General features: G+C 43.6%; 1 long non-coding RNA gene across 1 annotated transcript in view; it reads right to left on the bottom strand.

Annotated features, from left to right (window-relative positions):
- Positions 1–13,124, bottom strand: part of LOC112987160 (uncharacterized) — a 29,728-nt gene extending 16,604 nt beyond the window's left edge. The window contains exon 1 of the long non-coding RNA XR_010392097.1: positions 12,607–13,124. This is a non-coding gene — a long non-coding RNA (uncharacterized LOC112987160). The remainder of the gene's footprint in view (positions 1–12,606) is intronic.
- Between the last annotated feature and the right edge of the window lie 764 nt (positions 13,125–13,888).

Here is a 13,888-nt window from a genome sequence, read left to right on the forward strand (position 1 = left end):
CATGAGAGCATGGTAGGGAAAGAAGCTGCAGAAGGGTGGCTGGTCTGCTGGCAGGATGGGCAGGGAGCTGCTGTGGGATCAGAGGTGTTTGAGGTGTCCCACAGGGATGCAGGATGCTGGTGGATGTTGGGGCATGTACATGCTCTCAGGTGGCTGGAACTGCACCCCTCCCACCAACCCACCCCTGCCACAAATGCATGGGCACAGGAACACAGAGCTCCATGCAGTGCTGAATAATATACCTGCCTGGCCCTGCTAGGCACCACCTAGCCCAGCCACTGCCCTCAAATACGAGGAACAGAAAAGAGGGAAATAAGTCCTTGCTTCTTCTTGGGAGAATTTTATTTTCTTTAATTTTTAAGAATGATGCAGCTAGAAACACGTGAACTACGACTAATATCTTCTCTCTGAACAATGCTATGGCACTGATGCAGAGAGAACCAGAAGAAAGAGTTTTTCTCTGCACAACAGGGGAGGAAGCTGAAGAGAAAGAAGATTAGCAACAGAGTTCTTTTCTATGGAAAGTGTACAGAGAAATTGGCGATATTAAATTAAGAAGAGATACAGTTAGTTGATCTAAATAAGCCAAACAAGCTGCTTGCACAATCTTAACACAAAATACCCTCTTGGATAGAGTAATAGGGAAATCCCATTTGTGCACAGGCATGAGAGCAAACATGCATTGGGAAAAGAGTTTAGTGCAAGGAGAATTTGCAGGTCTGGGAAGGAATGTGGACTGGGATGAGAGAAATGTGCAGGCTGGGAGAGTGGACCAGAAGATAGGTTATGCATGTGCAACAGAAGACAGGTTTGTGGGCACAAAGTCCCTCTCTCTTCTTGGATATGCTTCCCCCATACAAACAGCAGGTTTGTCCTGTCTGTCTGCTTGGATTCATCTCCCAGTCCTGGATAATACCACAAGATTTTTCCTTGATCAGTAAAATACTGTCGCCTAAACACTGAACTTTTCCCTTTCCACTCAGTTTAGCAAAGCCTCAAATGTGTGGAAACGAGCAAAGGTTAAACCTCTTCAGATCCAGTGAATTCCCCAATGCTAACAGATACTGCCCAGGCACAGACCTCTCTGCCCTCGGAAACGAACTGCAGACAGCTTCCTCGAGTGAGTTGAGGCATGGGGAAAGGACACGCATCTCATTAAACCCAGTCAATCTTTCCAGCGCCCTTCCTTTCAACTAACTCAGCTCTTCTGAAATATATTGATCAATGCTGCTGAGCTCTGGATAAAGGTCAGGTTACAGGGCTTGTCTGCTTTCATCTAAAGGCTTTTTTAGAGTAGGAACCTTACAGCTGCCCTTGCTGTACTCACAGCAGAGTGGGTTCCAGGCTTACCTCCCTGTACTGGACCCGCGACATGCACCCTCCCTCAGCCAAGAGAAGTGTGTTTATATCCCTGCCCTGCAGCTCACAGACACCTCTGCTCTTCTTATAGACTTCTGGGTGTGGAAAGAGCTGGAAGGGTGCACCACAGGCAGTGTTTCCAATGCTTTTCCCTACCAGCACGGCTGTATGCTTCACATTGGGAAGCCCCTCTACCGGAGAATGATGAGAAAACTATTCTGTTTCTTGTGTTCACAACTCCAGACACACAGAGACAGAAGACCCTTGAGAGAACCACCTATTCCCATAAGGTGGGCAACATAGCACAGCCATTTTGCAGGAGTTACTTTCCAGTGTTTCATGAATGCAGGGTAAAATGCCCTTCCAGCTTATCAGACACTGTTTTCTCTTGTCAGGATGTTTCTATCAATTAACAGACATATTGAGCTTCATCTTAAAAACAACTAGGATTCTTATTTTTGTGCCTTTTGCTAGAAGGTTATTCGAGGAGCACAGATTTCTAACAGTTAGAAAGTTTCTTCTGACCAACTCAGGCTGGATTTCATAGTGCCAAAATATGCATCTTCCAGGACTTTTCCCAAGCAGGAGGTTCCCAGCCTCACAAATCTCAACACCAAAAGGTTTCACTAGTATTTAGCGCTATTTTAACTTTCCTAACTTCAAACTGTTCTTCCTATTTAGACCCCTGAGTCCATTTTATTTCCTTGGCTATTAGGAGATGAACTCTTTCTCCAAGTCATTTTTCTCTTACATATATTCAGCTCTTTTTAATGAACATTGTTAAAAATGGACATTTCAATCCCAAAGTTCCTTGTTGTTCACTTATGAGACCTCCATCTTGTTTGTCAGCAGTATTTTGAGTCACAGACCACTTACAGAAATTGCAAAATTTCGCTCTTTTTCTTCTCTGGCTGGGATGAATAGCCCACTAGCTCAGTCCTCATCATAGAATTCCTATCTTTATTTTGTCGCAAAATATCTGTGTCTCTTTGGGCAAATCTTTGTGCCTCAAGCCTTTGATTTAGCACTTTCCACTCTTACAGTGCCCGTCTCACTCCTATTCTAGAGTCCAGTTAGGAAGCATTGATGCTTAGGTGGGTGCTAGAAATAGCCAGCTAATTACCTGCCTATCACATGAAAAGGGACACATGTGGAAATATATATATTTCCATAAGCAATCATGAAACAAACCTGTGAAAGGAGTATGGAGTCTAAAAACAATCAATTCAGCATGTGAGAAATGCAAATTAGCCAGCGCAGCCTAGATGTAAAGTCAGAGGAACTTGGTCACATAACATTATTGGGAAATACTGTCCTGCAAAACAAACCCATTCTTTTCCCTCCTTTGAGCCCATCTCCTTTGGGAGCAGTGTAATAACTGAATAGAGAAATACCCTTTCTTCTGGGAGCTTTACAAATGATTATTTGTAGGTGCATTTAACCATAGAACTTTACCTAAGATGACATCATGGATTCTTCTTATTTTCAAAATGTTCTCTATCATCAGAGAAATTAGTCATCAGAGGGGTCACCTGCCTAACTCCATTTGAGGGGCCCTTTAGCACAGATAGCAGGCTTTTTTCTCCTCCCCTTGGCACAGGGACCCATGTGAGGGGGTAATTGGCCAGAGATCTGGAATCTTTTATTTCCCCTCTCTCCTAGCAAAGGGAATATGCCTGGTCACAAGCAACGTCTCAGCCCTTGGCAGGGATCACGAGCATTTTATTTCTGGCATGGCTTTCCCTGAGTGATGATGGGATATGTGTCGTGCTTTCTTCCAAACGATTTCTTTTTAATCTTTTGCTTTTTTTTTTCCTCTCTATAATGAAATCCAGTAGGGAATAAAAGCCTGTTGTATACTGAAACATCACACTACGCTCTAACTCTAAAGTGCTTTGGGGGATAAAAGGTGGTAGAGAAATGTAAATGTATTCTTTGGATGAGCCGTCTGGATTAGCATGTGAATTTTCAATTGCATTTCCAAAGAAAAGCTCTGAGCTGCAAGGTTCTCTGATTACACTAATTCACATGTAATCTCACGGATAGACTCTAGTACAAGGTTGGGAAATCCCACCTGAGCCAGGCTGCTCCCAATTCCTTTTTAGCTACCCTCTGAGCTGAGACCTTTGCAGCAGTTATGCTGAATAGGCATGGCAGGTGGGTTGCAGCTGGGAGTGCACCAGCCTTTGCATGCTGCCCTCAGACTATTTTGGAAAAAAGGACCATTTTCCTGTTTGTTCTCAAATGTAATAAAAGCTCAAGTTTAAGCAAATAAACAAAGCTGGATATTATGTAATCCGCTTTCTCTCAGCATCGGCGTTTCAGGATGCAAATCTCGAGAAGGCTTGATTACAGAAACTAGGGCACTCGCAACCTTGACAACAATTTCAGACATGATCTGAATACAATACACCAGTGTGAGCAGAAACTTGGGATCCCAAGGGGACTCCTTGACGACCTCTCTGGGCTCTCAAGCTCTTAGGGTTATTTTTGGGTATAGGGCCAACTGGAAATGGCTGCTGGAGTGATGTTACACACTTTTTTTTTTTTTTTTTAATGAATACAGGAGTTTAAAGCAAAATGCCTGTTCTGCCTCCACAGAACATGATAAGAATAAATATTCAGTCTGAGCTTTCACCCACAGCAGGATTAACCCGGAGGACACACATATAAAAATGATCTTGAGGCCCTGCTTCTGCCATAAAATGCCAATGTACCGCTCTCCTGCCTTCTCCCCAAACCCAAGGATACCAGCAATAGTTTGGGTAGGCTCTTAGTGGAGTTCTGCTGAAGTTAGAGCTCTATCCTGCACTATTTTGTGTTTCCTACATCTCGTCCAGAAGTTGGTCTCAGCTTACAAAGTGACTTTGCTTAGTTTTTAATAGTGCCATTTTCCACTTTCCCCTGTAACTGTATAATTAACATACTTCATCCATCACCTTTAGATCCACCATCCGTCACTGTTTAACTTGAACATGGTCTTATTTGTAAGCGTTGCAAGCATCAGAAAATGCTGATCAAGAGGAAACATATGTCTGGTTCTAAGTAAATCAGGTTATGTGGAGTAGCTATTGGGCTATTTCTTACAATTCTTTATTGCTGGATGTAAATGTATCTTATTTCCTAAATTGCATAAATTGAATTGTCCTCTAGAAGAGTTTCTACTCTGGAGATAAGTCAAATTTCTACATGCTAAGATGAATCCATGTGCAGGACACTTAAGTGACCTTGAATGTGCCTTCTTGTGTTATCAAGTCATATATCTATAGCCATGATTAATGTATCTCAGTGCCTACATTACCAAAGAAAGCAAAATAAACTATTTCTTATCCTGTGGTGTCCAATCAGGATAAAAAATCCCTCCCATGCTTTTTAGAAACCAGTCAGTCCTGATATCTTCCCTTGAAAAACACTGTCATTAATAGAGGCACAAACACCTTTGCTGAGGTTCTTCCTATTCTGGCTGTTACCTTTCTGATTCGAAATCACATGTGACAGACTGTCGATACAGCTTTAGCCGATGAACTTCACTGATTATCAGTAACCTCACTAATAATTATTTCCCTGCCTTATATTCTGATCCTGAAAATCTTTTCCAAATGTGAGAGTGTGTGTTTTTGTCAGCTGTTCATGCAAAGTGTATTTGTTCACACAGCTCTAGTTTTTTTCCCTGGTGGAACCAAAGCCCAAGCACAGCTCCTCCCAGGATCAGTGAGCTCCCTTTTTTATTTTGTGTAAGTATATAGATCAAAGCTTTGCCTTTTTACACCTTTCACTTTTTCTTTTACAATGCCTCCAGTTTGTTCGCATACCTTCTGGAGCTCTTTCACAAGTACTGTCATTTCAGCTGGCAACTGTTTGAAGTTCTGTTCCTGTGTTGTCACCATATCTCTTAGCTTGCCCACTTTGGCTTCCAGCATCTCCTTTTCAGCAGCATGTTTTGAGCACAAAACACCCCAGCCAGCTCTGCTGGGAAGACTGTCAAGGGCTCTTGCTTTTAGCTGCTTTTGAGAGACCATGAGCAGTTTCCCTGTCAGGGAGATACATATTTCTCCTGTGGAGTCCCCATTATCCTCTCAGTGCACTGGGGAGCAATACTACAGCTATTTTCTATTCATGCCCTAATTTATTTTGCAAGAGCTTTCCAGTGTAGCAAATTCTGTGTCTCCCTCATCCAGAAGACATCTTTGTTCCTCTCACCCAGGATCAGAAATATGTAGAACCAAGCAGGAAAAGGATGTTTGGTTGGTTGTTTACATATTTCCCTTGGTATCTGGGGTTAAGTTGTCTTCTTTACAACAACCTGAAAGCAAGGAGGCAGTTTTGGGCAATAGGGCCCACTGTACTTTTTGGCATATTTCATTTTCCTTTAATGAGGTCCTCCAAGAGCAGAGGCTGCAACAAAGGCCATGACTGTGCTGTTTGTATTTCTATTCCACAACCACAGCCATGGCAGTGACGGCTGCTGGGAAAAGCATTCGTGCAAGGCCAAAGCCTTGGTACACTGCCCCCTCCCAGGCTCTTGCCCTGGCCCTGTCACCTGGGACTGTGGTGGGAGGCCCAAGGACAGTTCTGAGGACAGGGATGACTGATAGAGAGTAATGGAAAATGTCAAGTGATGGAAGGGTAGAAGGAAAGGGGGGAGGCTTGTTCTGAGGGAGGAGAGAAAGGGAAAGTATAGGTTTCTTCCACTGCAGTGGAAGCTCTGTTCAAGCTTAGCTATGTGGAGTTCATGCCTGTGTCCTGGGCATAAGAAACCCAGTAAATCCTTGTGTTTTAGTACCAAAGCCTTCATAAGAAAACCTATGGATGGGCAGCTCCATTGTCTATTGTTGGCTCATTTGCTTCACCAACCCAAACCAAATGGCAAGCTCTGGGCTCCTAGTCAATCATACACCCAGCTCACAAGGATAGTCCCCCTTCCAGAGATGATAATGGTAGTGCAGGTGCATCTGGTTGTCCCATCTCCAAGCTAAAGAGAACTGAAAATTCAGCCAGGGCCTGCTGACGCTCTGAGACTATTATAAAGTGACCATGAGGGGAGACTTAATTATAAGTGCGCACACTGTGAGCAGCCTTACAGCCTTGCTGCTTTGCTGTTCTGTCTTCTTTGTCATTCTGGCACCAGTCTGCTGTCATATATCTTTATTCAAAATAGAAGCATTCAGGAAAAAGCTGTTTTTTAAAAAATGTCTATTGAGCCCTTAACATGTTTTCATGTGCTCTAAAGTGAATAATCATAATAATGGCAATGACTCCCTGTTACAAAGTGTGTGAGTAATAAAAGCTTCATCACTGCTGCTTGAATAAATCACTAGGAAGCTGTAAAATGGATCTATGACATACAGGGTTTTGATTATTGCAAAGTGCCACTGCACTGTGATGCATAAGAAGTATGTGCATGGAAGGCAGATCAGGGAAGAGCATCCATCCTCATGCTTACTCACAGATGACCCTGGCAGAAAGAGAAGCTGAGGGAAGATTGGTAGCTAACTGCCATCTCTGGGACAAGGAGCCCATTGAGATCCTGACCCAGTGAGAAGGATACACTGTAGATCCTGGGTGGACTCATGTCCACTACACTCGCCAACTTAAGAGTGAGACAGTGTGTCTGAACCAGTTGCCAGAGGCTCTGTTTGTAGGCCAGGAAAGAAAACAGGCTCCTCTAGGCAGCAGTTTATGCGAGCTGGCTGAGAATAGGTAAACCACCTGTTTTTGCATAGAGAAGGCCAAAAGACTTGTATGAATAGAGCTATCTATCTTTAGTGCCTAAATGGGGGCAAAGCCATACCCCCACTTGAGCCTATGTAGACACTGCAAAACCATTGGGCTTTCTGTCCCCCAAACAGAGCTCACTGGGAAGTTCCTATTTACCATCCTCTCCCTCAGTCTTTGACCAACCAGACCGAGGATGGTTGTTTCCCATGTTGTATGTGTCTCTGTGCCTGGCTGGATGTGTCACCATTCCCACGGCGCTGACTGTTTCAGAATCAGCTGCTGTGTCCCTGGGGAGCACAAAGTCTGGAATGTGAACATTTTGGTTATAACTGTGGATGTGTGCGTACATCAGCCTGGGTGTGTTGCTATATTGAACTAGACACAAAATGGCAAGTGGTGCCATCTTCAGCACAGTAGAAGACATTCAGCATGCAGCACGAAGTCAAAGACTGACACCAAGAACATAGCTGCACAGACTGTTATGAAACATGGGGAAAGACAGCCAGATTACTCAGCTTGCCTTGATCCTTGTGGCTGCTCCCAGCAGCCAGTGCAGAGTTATGTACAATGTGGAGATGAGTTACTGTCCTGCAGTTTTCTTCTTTACTGACAGCAATGCCCACTGCAGCAAACTACAAAAAATGTAGAGGAAGGAAAAGAGAGACTGGTGGAGATAACTCTAAGGCTAGGGGTTTACCCTAGGCTGGACTGCTAATAGAACTGAACTGTTTTCAAAAGTACTTAATGCACAGATTCAGTATTAGAAATATAAAGTCAGTTCATATACTTAGCAAGTATCAGTACATTGAATGTGGGCACCAGAGTGTCTAGCAAGGCCCGCTTCAAGAAATGAGAAGAAAATGAAGCGGCACCTAGAAGGACCCCAGACATGCTGTGCAAAGAGACTTATACCAGCACAAATGCTGGATTTCCAGACAGAAAATCTTGTTTAAGCATGTTTATAACAGAAGCAAGAAAAAAAGTGTGATAAGGTGAAGCCAAGAAGGGGATAAAAATGAGACAGTAAAAGTAAAGCTTTTCTTATTTTGTCAAGGAACAAAAACTAGAGGGAGTGAGAGAACTCTGTGAGGAACAATGGCAAAATCACTAGATAAGCTAATAAATATGTCTGATGAACAATGTAGCACCAGCCAGAAAGAGACAGGAGATGGATACCATTCTCAATTCAAAACAAACAAAAAAAGCAGAAATAGAAGAATAGATGCTTACATTGGAGTGCTGAACTCTGGCATCCACAGGTAACACTGGAAACAGAAAAGATTCCTTATTTAAAGATGAGATCATTGTCGGACATGTAATTCCAATTTTAAAGTGAAAGTGGTTTGGAGAAGCAAATCTAACTCCATGTAAATGTGCCTCTGCATACACAGCTGAATTGCCATAGGAAATAATTAGAACTATGGCAAGAAAGGAGTAGTTTGCTTGGGTACCTCCCTATGTCCCCAAGTGCAGAACTGCCACAAATGCACAGACTGACACAGTACAGGAACAGATCACAGACACTGTCCACAGACATGGTAGATGTTGTATAAAGCATTACAGAAGGAAGGAAAATGCCCATCCTATCTGGTGACACTTTGTTTCCAGAAGAAATAGCTACATAGCCATCAGTATAGGCAGCTGGAATTCTGTTGGAAGAGATTTTCAGTGTGATTTCAATAGATCCAGAGATAGTCTTCAGAAGGCATCTGCCAAGTACTTATTCATTCATTCCTAAGCTTTGCTATTAGATCAGTGCCTAGTCCCTTACCTGCTGGGCTGCAGAACCAGCTGGAATATAATCCATGCAACACAGGCATATGGGAGAAATGTGAATTATGTCAAGCACATTTCTTAAAACTGAATCTGTACATTAAGTCATTTTGCCACAAAGAAGCCACAAAACAAGGTATGCTATTGCCTAAGAGGCCTTTGAACAAGAGGAACCCCATCCTTGGACAGAAAGTCATTGGTGGCCAGGCCTACTATTGCATCACTGGGGTGTAGGCACAAAAGGGAGAAGGGACCTGGCAACATGCAAACAAAATCTAAGGCAGTATTCTGCAGATGAATGCTCAGAAGACAAGTTAGAAACAGACCTTGGTTCAGCCCACAAGACAGCTGGAATGTGCCATTCCATTAGCAGTGGTGGAGGGGGAACAGGCGAGTCTTCAACTGAGGTGCTGGTTACCTCTGCAGAAAATAGCACAGAGCAAGGTAGAAGCCAAAGAGCAGTAAGAAAATGTCAGGTGAACTGAGGATCTGCATCAACGACAAACTACTGAACATGAAAGAAAGATGTTCTTCATTCCCAGTGCCTGGAGACCTAGGCCCTGTTTCACAGGGGTCTGCTTCCAAGCAAAAAATTTGAAGTGACCAAGGCATAATCTTGTTGTTGGTGATGATCTAGGATTGTATTTTCTTTTTTGTACCATGTCTGTGTTTCATCTCACCGAAACTAAAGCATCTACAGATCAGATGTCTAAGTTCGATCTAGTCATCCTCTGTTCCCTTTAACAGGGAGAAATGGACATCTCTGCAAGACAGTCAGGTGACCCACCCTTCACTACTCTTTGGAGACCATTTGCCTCCATTTCCTATAAAGGAGATGGAAGGGCAGAGTGGAGCAAAGCCAGAGGTGGTGCCTGTTTCTTGAGGGGCATTGGAAAACTGGTCAGAGAAGGAAGAGCTGGCAATGTAGTTTTGACTGGCTGCTTGGGAAGTACTGCTCCCTGTGTTGAAATAAGAGCTGAAGTTGTACTGGGGCCAGACAGTTATATGTGGACACCTAAAGCATTGCACCAACAGATTAGGAGCTCAGATTGGCTGCTCCTCAGGGCAGTTCAGTTTGTGCTTGAACTCCAAACAGTATCTGACACCTGCTTGTATCCATAGATGAGCACTGGTAATTCCCCTCAAATTTGGACCTGGCGCTCAGGTGCTGGCCTTCTGGGATACTGGGTAGGCATGCAGCCCTGGCACTCTGGACTTCATGAGAAACAGGATCTGATTCATGAGTAGGAGCTCTTCCTGACAAGGCTTTCTACATTTGAAAGACTGTCAGCAAATAGCTCCCACCTTTTAGTTTATTGGCAGCAGTGAGTCAAATTGCTTACAACCAGCTTTGCTCTGTGCCCTCTGCACTCGGCCATACCATACACTAGGGCAGCACATGCCACAAAGTACATTGCTTTCAAATAGCATTAGCACTAGAATGACAACTATCATCTGGATGAAGATGTAAATTTTGGACAAAAAAATGTGGTGCATGAGCCCAAAGGGCTTGCCTTGAAAGTCTGGTCCATGTTGACTTGGCCGTTGTGCCTCTGGTCAAGGAAATAAAGATTTCAAAGTTACACTTTTAAAGAAAGCAAGACATTAGAAACCACAAGACTTTTGAGCTATTAGGCTGCCAGGCAAGTCAGAGAGATAACCTGTGAGATTTATTAGCATTATTTGCTACGCAACTCCTGATACAGCTTCAGAACTTGTGGGAAGTTTTATTTATCAACCACAGGGAAAGGACAAATGTAAGAACAGGCCATGACAGATAATAATTCAATGTGCTGGGTGAACCTACAGAGACTAGCATTTTTCATTTCACTTCTGTGTTTGCAAAGAACTTGGCACTGGTGTTGTTTTCATTTAATTTCTCTGTTTATAAGAGATTTGGCCATTCATTTTGGCTGGAGATCTGATAAGCGAAGCTAAGGAAACACAAGGCACATGTTGTTCTTGAGTGGAGTAAAGTTAGGGAAGCTGAAAAGAAAACAGCTTTTTATTAACAACTCAAATATTGACTGGATGTTGCAAAGAGGGAGGCAGGAGAACTTGCTCCTGAAGTAACCTCAGAAGAGTCCCAGGCTCTTGCTGAAAAGGCCCTGTCTTCTGGGGGTTTTGTTGTTGTTGTTGTTGTTGTTGTTGTTTTACCCATGATAAACATAATATCACACTTGAAAATAAAGACCTTTGCATTGCGCAGATGTCAGTGTGGGTAGATGCACATGGGGGGTGTGGGTATATAGCTACAGGAGCAGTCGTTTGGAGTCACACTGACTGGTCAGGTGTAATCAGATACGCACACACCAGTACAGCATCTGGATACATCAGTGTGCTCAGATACATGTAGGGGCAGACACAGAGGTGTAAAAGTAGGGTGGTGCAGTTGTGTCAGTGCATGAACAGGAATTTGAGTGTGGATGGCAAAGAAACCCTATGTGGGTGTAAAGGAGTTAAGGCATGGAGGTGCCAGAGAAAAGTGGAGCTGGGGGCATTTGTGGGTGCCAGGCTGCAGGTGACCGCATGGCTGCAGGCATCAAAGTGTAAAGAAAGGTAGTGGTGAGTGTATGGAGACCATCCTGGGGCTGGGAGTAAGAGGAAATAATGGCCTCTCCTGTTTCCCACCTCTGTCTTTCCATAAGTAAAAGGTATAGGAAAGGAAATCCTTGTTTTGGGCTTGCCAGAAACAGCCCTGCACTTTTCTTATCAACTCTTCCTTCTCTGGAAAGCGATAAGGAATGAGGGTGGAGGAGACAAGACACAACCCTTTAGGAATTACCAGATTCAGTTCTGGACTCACGTCTGACACTGTTTTCACCAGAAATACCCAGTCTCTCCATTCAGACCTGCAGGGGCAATAGCGGGTTATTGACAGGAAATAAAAACGGGATATTCTGATGTGGTGGCTGATAATGCCCTGCAGACAGGAATTGGCAGGCTGTGAAAAGATTCAGGCAGGAAAAGCAAAGGTATCTTGCATATGGGAGCAGTTGCAGCAGGATAAAAAACGGGCCATCAGGATTATCTCATTCCCAGCAGATCTGCTTATCCCTCCTGCAGAAAATTCAAAGCTGCCTGTCTTTTGGGAAGCAGAAAATATGATCTACTGGTTAGAGCACTTCCATTGCTGCACAGATGTCATCTATCACAAACACTTTTCTGCCCCACATTTCCATTGGTGTGTGAGATGGGAGCAGGGGTGAAGCAGCTCCTTCTGAGAGCTCGAGGGACAGCGATCACCCTGAAGGAAGAAGGCTCTGCTAGGGAACGGAGGGTGAAGGAAAGTCCTGAAACCTGTCCTCATATTCTTTTTTTCCTGTTTGGGGAAATTTTCTGTCAAAAATGTGGCCCTCATAAGTGGGACTGTGGCATCATGAAAATCTGGGCTGACTAACTCTGCCCACAGGAGATAAGGTGTCCATTGTCAATAGTAATGCCTTTCCTGAGGTGCAGAAATCACTGAATCACGAGAAGGCAGGAAATTTAAGTCCCCTCTGGACGTTGCATAGCTACAATGGTATCTCAGAAAAACCAGAGTGTGAGATGGCCATGCTACACCTTTTTCTACGAATGACATTCCCCAGACAAAAAAAAAAAAAAAAAAAAAAAAAAAAGGAGTGAGAGATTTTAAAAAGAAGGAGCAGGCTTCATTTGAACAGAAACTGGAAAAGGTGTCTTCTTAAAGTGTAGACAGCTTAAAACAAGGCAGAGTAAGAGTAAAAAGGAGCTGTAAATAGATTTGTCTCCTACCACTGCTCTTCCAGGCTTGCCCCCAGTGCCTTGTTCCAGGTGTTGACATCAGTTCCTGGCTGCAGGACCCTCTTTCCCAGGCTTTCCAGGTCCCTCGGGGCCTAGGAAGAGCTGCATTTTCCACCGCATTGGAAGATTGCCTGTGTGCACTCTCCACTCCCTGCTGTCCCTGGCAGCCCCTCAGTCCTGGCTGCTCTGCCCTGCAGAGCTCACACGCTCCCTGCCTCTCCCTGCGCCTCGTTCTGGCCTCAGCAGGTCTGGCGGCTGTCAGTGCACCAGTGACGTCTCCTCCTTCCAGAGCTCCTGGTGATTCCTGCTTTCAAAGGAACACAGCATAGCAGTAGAGGGGTAATTAGTTCTTGCATGTAAGTCCCACTTATCTTCCCATCTTCTTTCTTTCACTCCCTTCCATTCTGTGCTGTTTGTAACTCCAGCTGATAACCACTGTCGAGTCCAGACTGTGCCTACGTGACTGCCAGGCTGTTTTGTTCCATCTGGTCAGGTCTTTGGGTTGAGGCTTAAACAGCAGGCCCCTAAAATTGCACCCACCCCTTGCTCCTGACAGTCAGGTCTTGGTACAAGGTTACAGGCTGAAAAAGAAAAGACAAACTATTTCCCAGCAGCAAGTTGACTATGAAGACAGCCACATTTTTTTTCAGTTTTGGCATGAAGCCTAAAACAAGACTGGACTGAGTTTATCAGTATGTTAGTTTTTGTCCGAAATGTGTTACCTATATATTTTATTTTAAAAACTGCTTCAGCTGTTTGAAGACTGAATAATTTTTAGTTTTTCTCTTTTTTTTTCCCCTGCACTGGGGAAAAGAAGTCCTTAAAGGCAGAAGATGGGGAAACCAAATAGAAGAAAATGAAACATACTTCTGTTTTTGCTATTGGTTTCCCACTGGAAAACCATGTAAAAAAATTGTTCTAATTAAATCATAGCAAATAAGAAATTAATTCTCAGCAGTGATTCTAGGGATAAGTATAGGTTAGCATGTTTAGATCTTTCTATAAAACCTTTTTTTTTAAATTCCTTACAACTTTGTCAATATTTACCTGCTGTGTCTTGCATAAAAGATTGTTCATTCTTTTCTCAGACTTAATATTTTGTTTTGTCTCAGTTAAAAAAATAAAATTACAGCTTTCCCTTTGAGCCTCTCTACAACCATCCTGGTTTTTCAGCCAAACCTAGTCATTTGCAAAAGTGTCATTCTGCTGTCTAACAGGCACCCTGCGGAATCTGTGGACAAATACATTCCTTTTTGGTCCAGTTAAAGCCTGT

The sequence above is a fragment of the Dromaius novaehollandiae genome, chromosome 17 (genome assembly GCF_036370855.1).
Source record: "Dromaius novaehollandiae isolate bDroNov1 chromosome 17, bDroNov1.hap1, whole genome shotgun sequence".
Taxonomy (NCBI): domain Eukaryota; kingdom Metazoa; phylum Chordata; class Aves; order Casuariiformes; family Dromaiidae; genus Dromaius; species Dromaius novaehollandiae.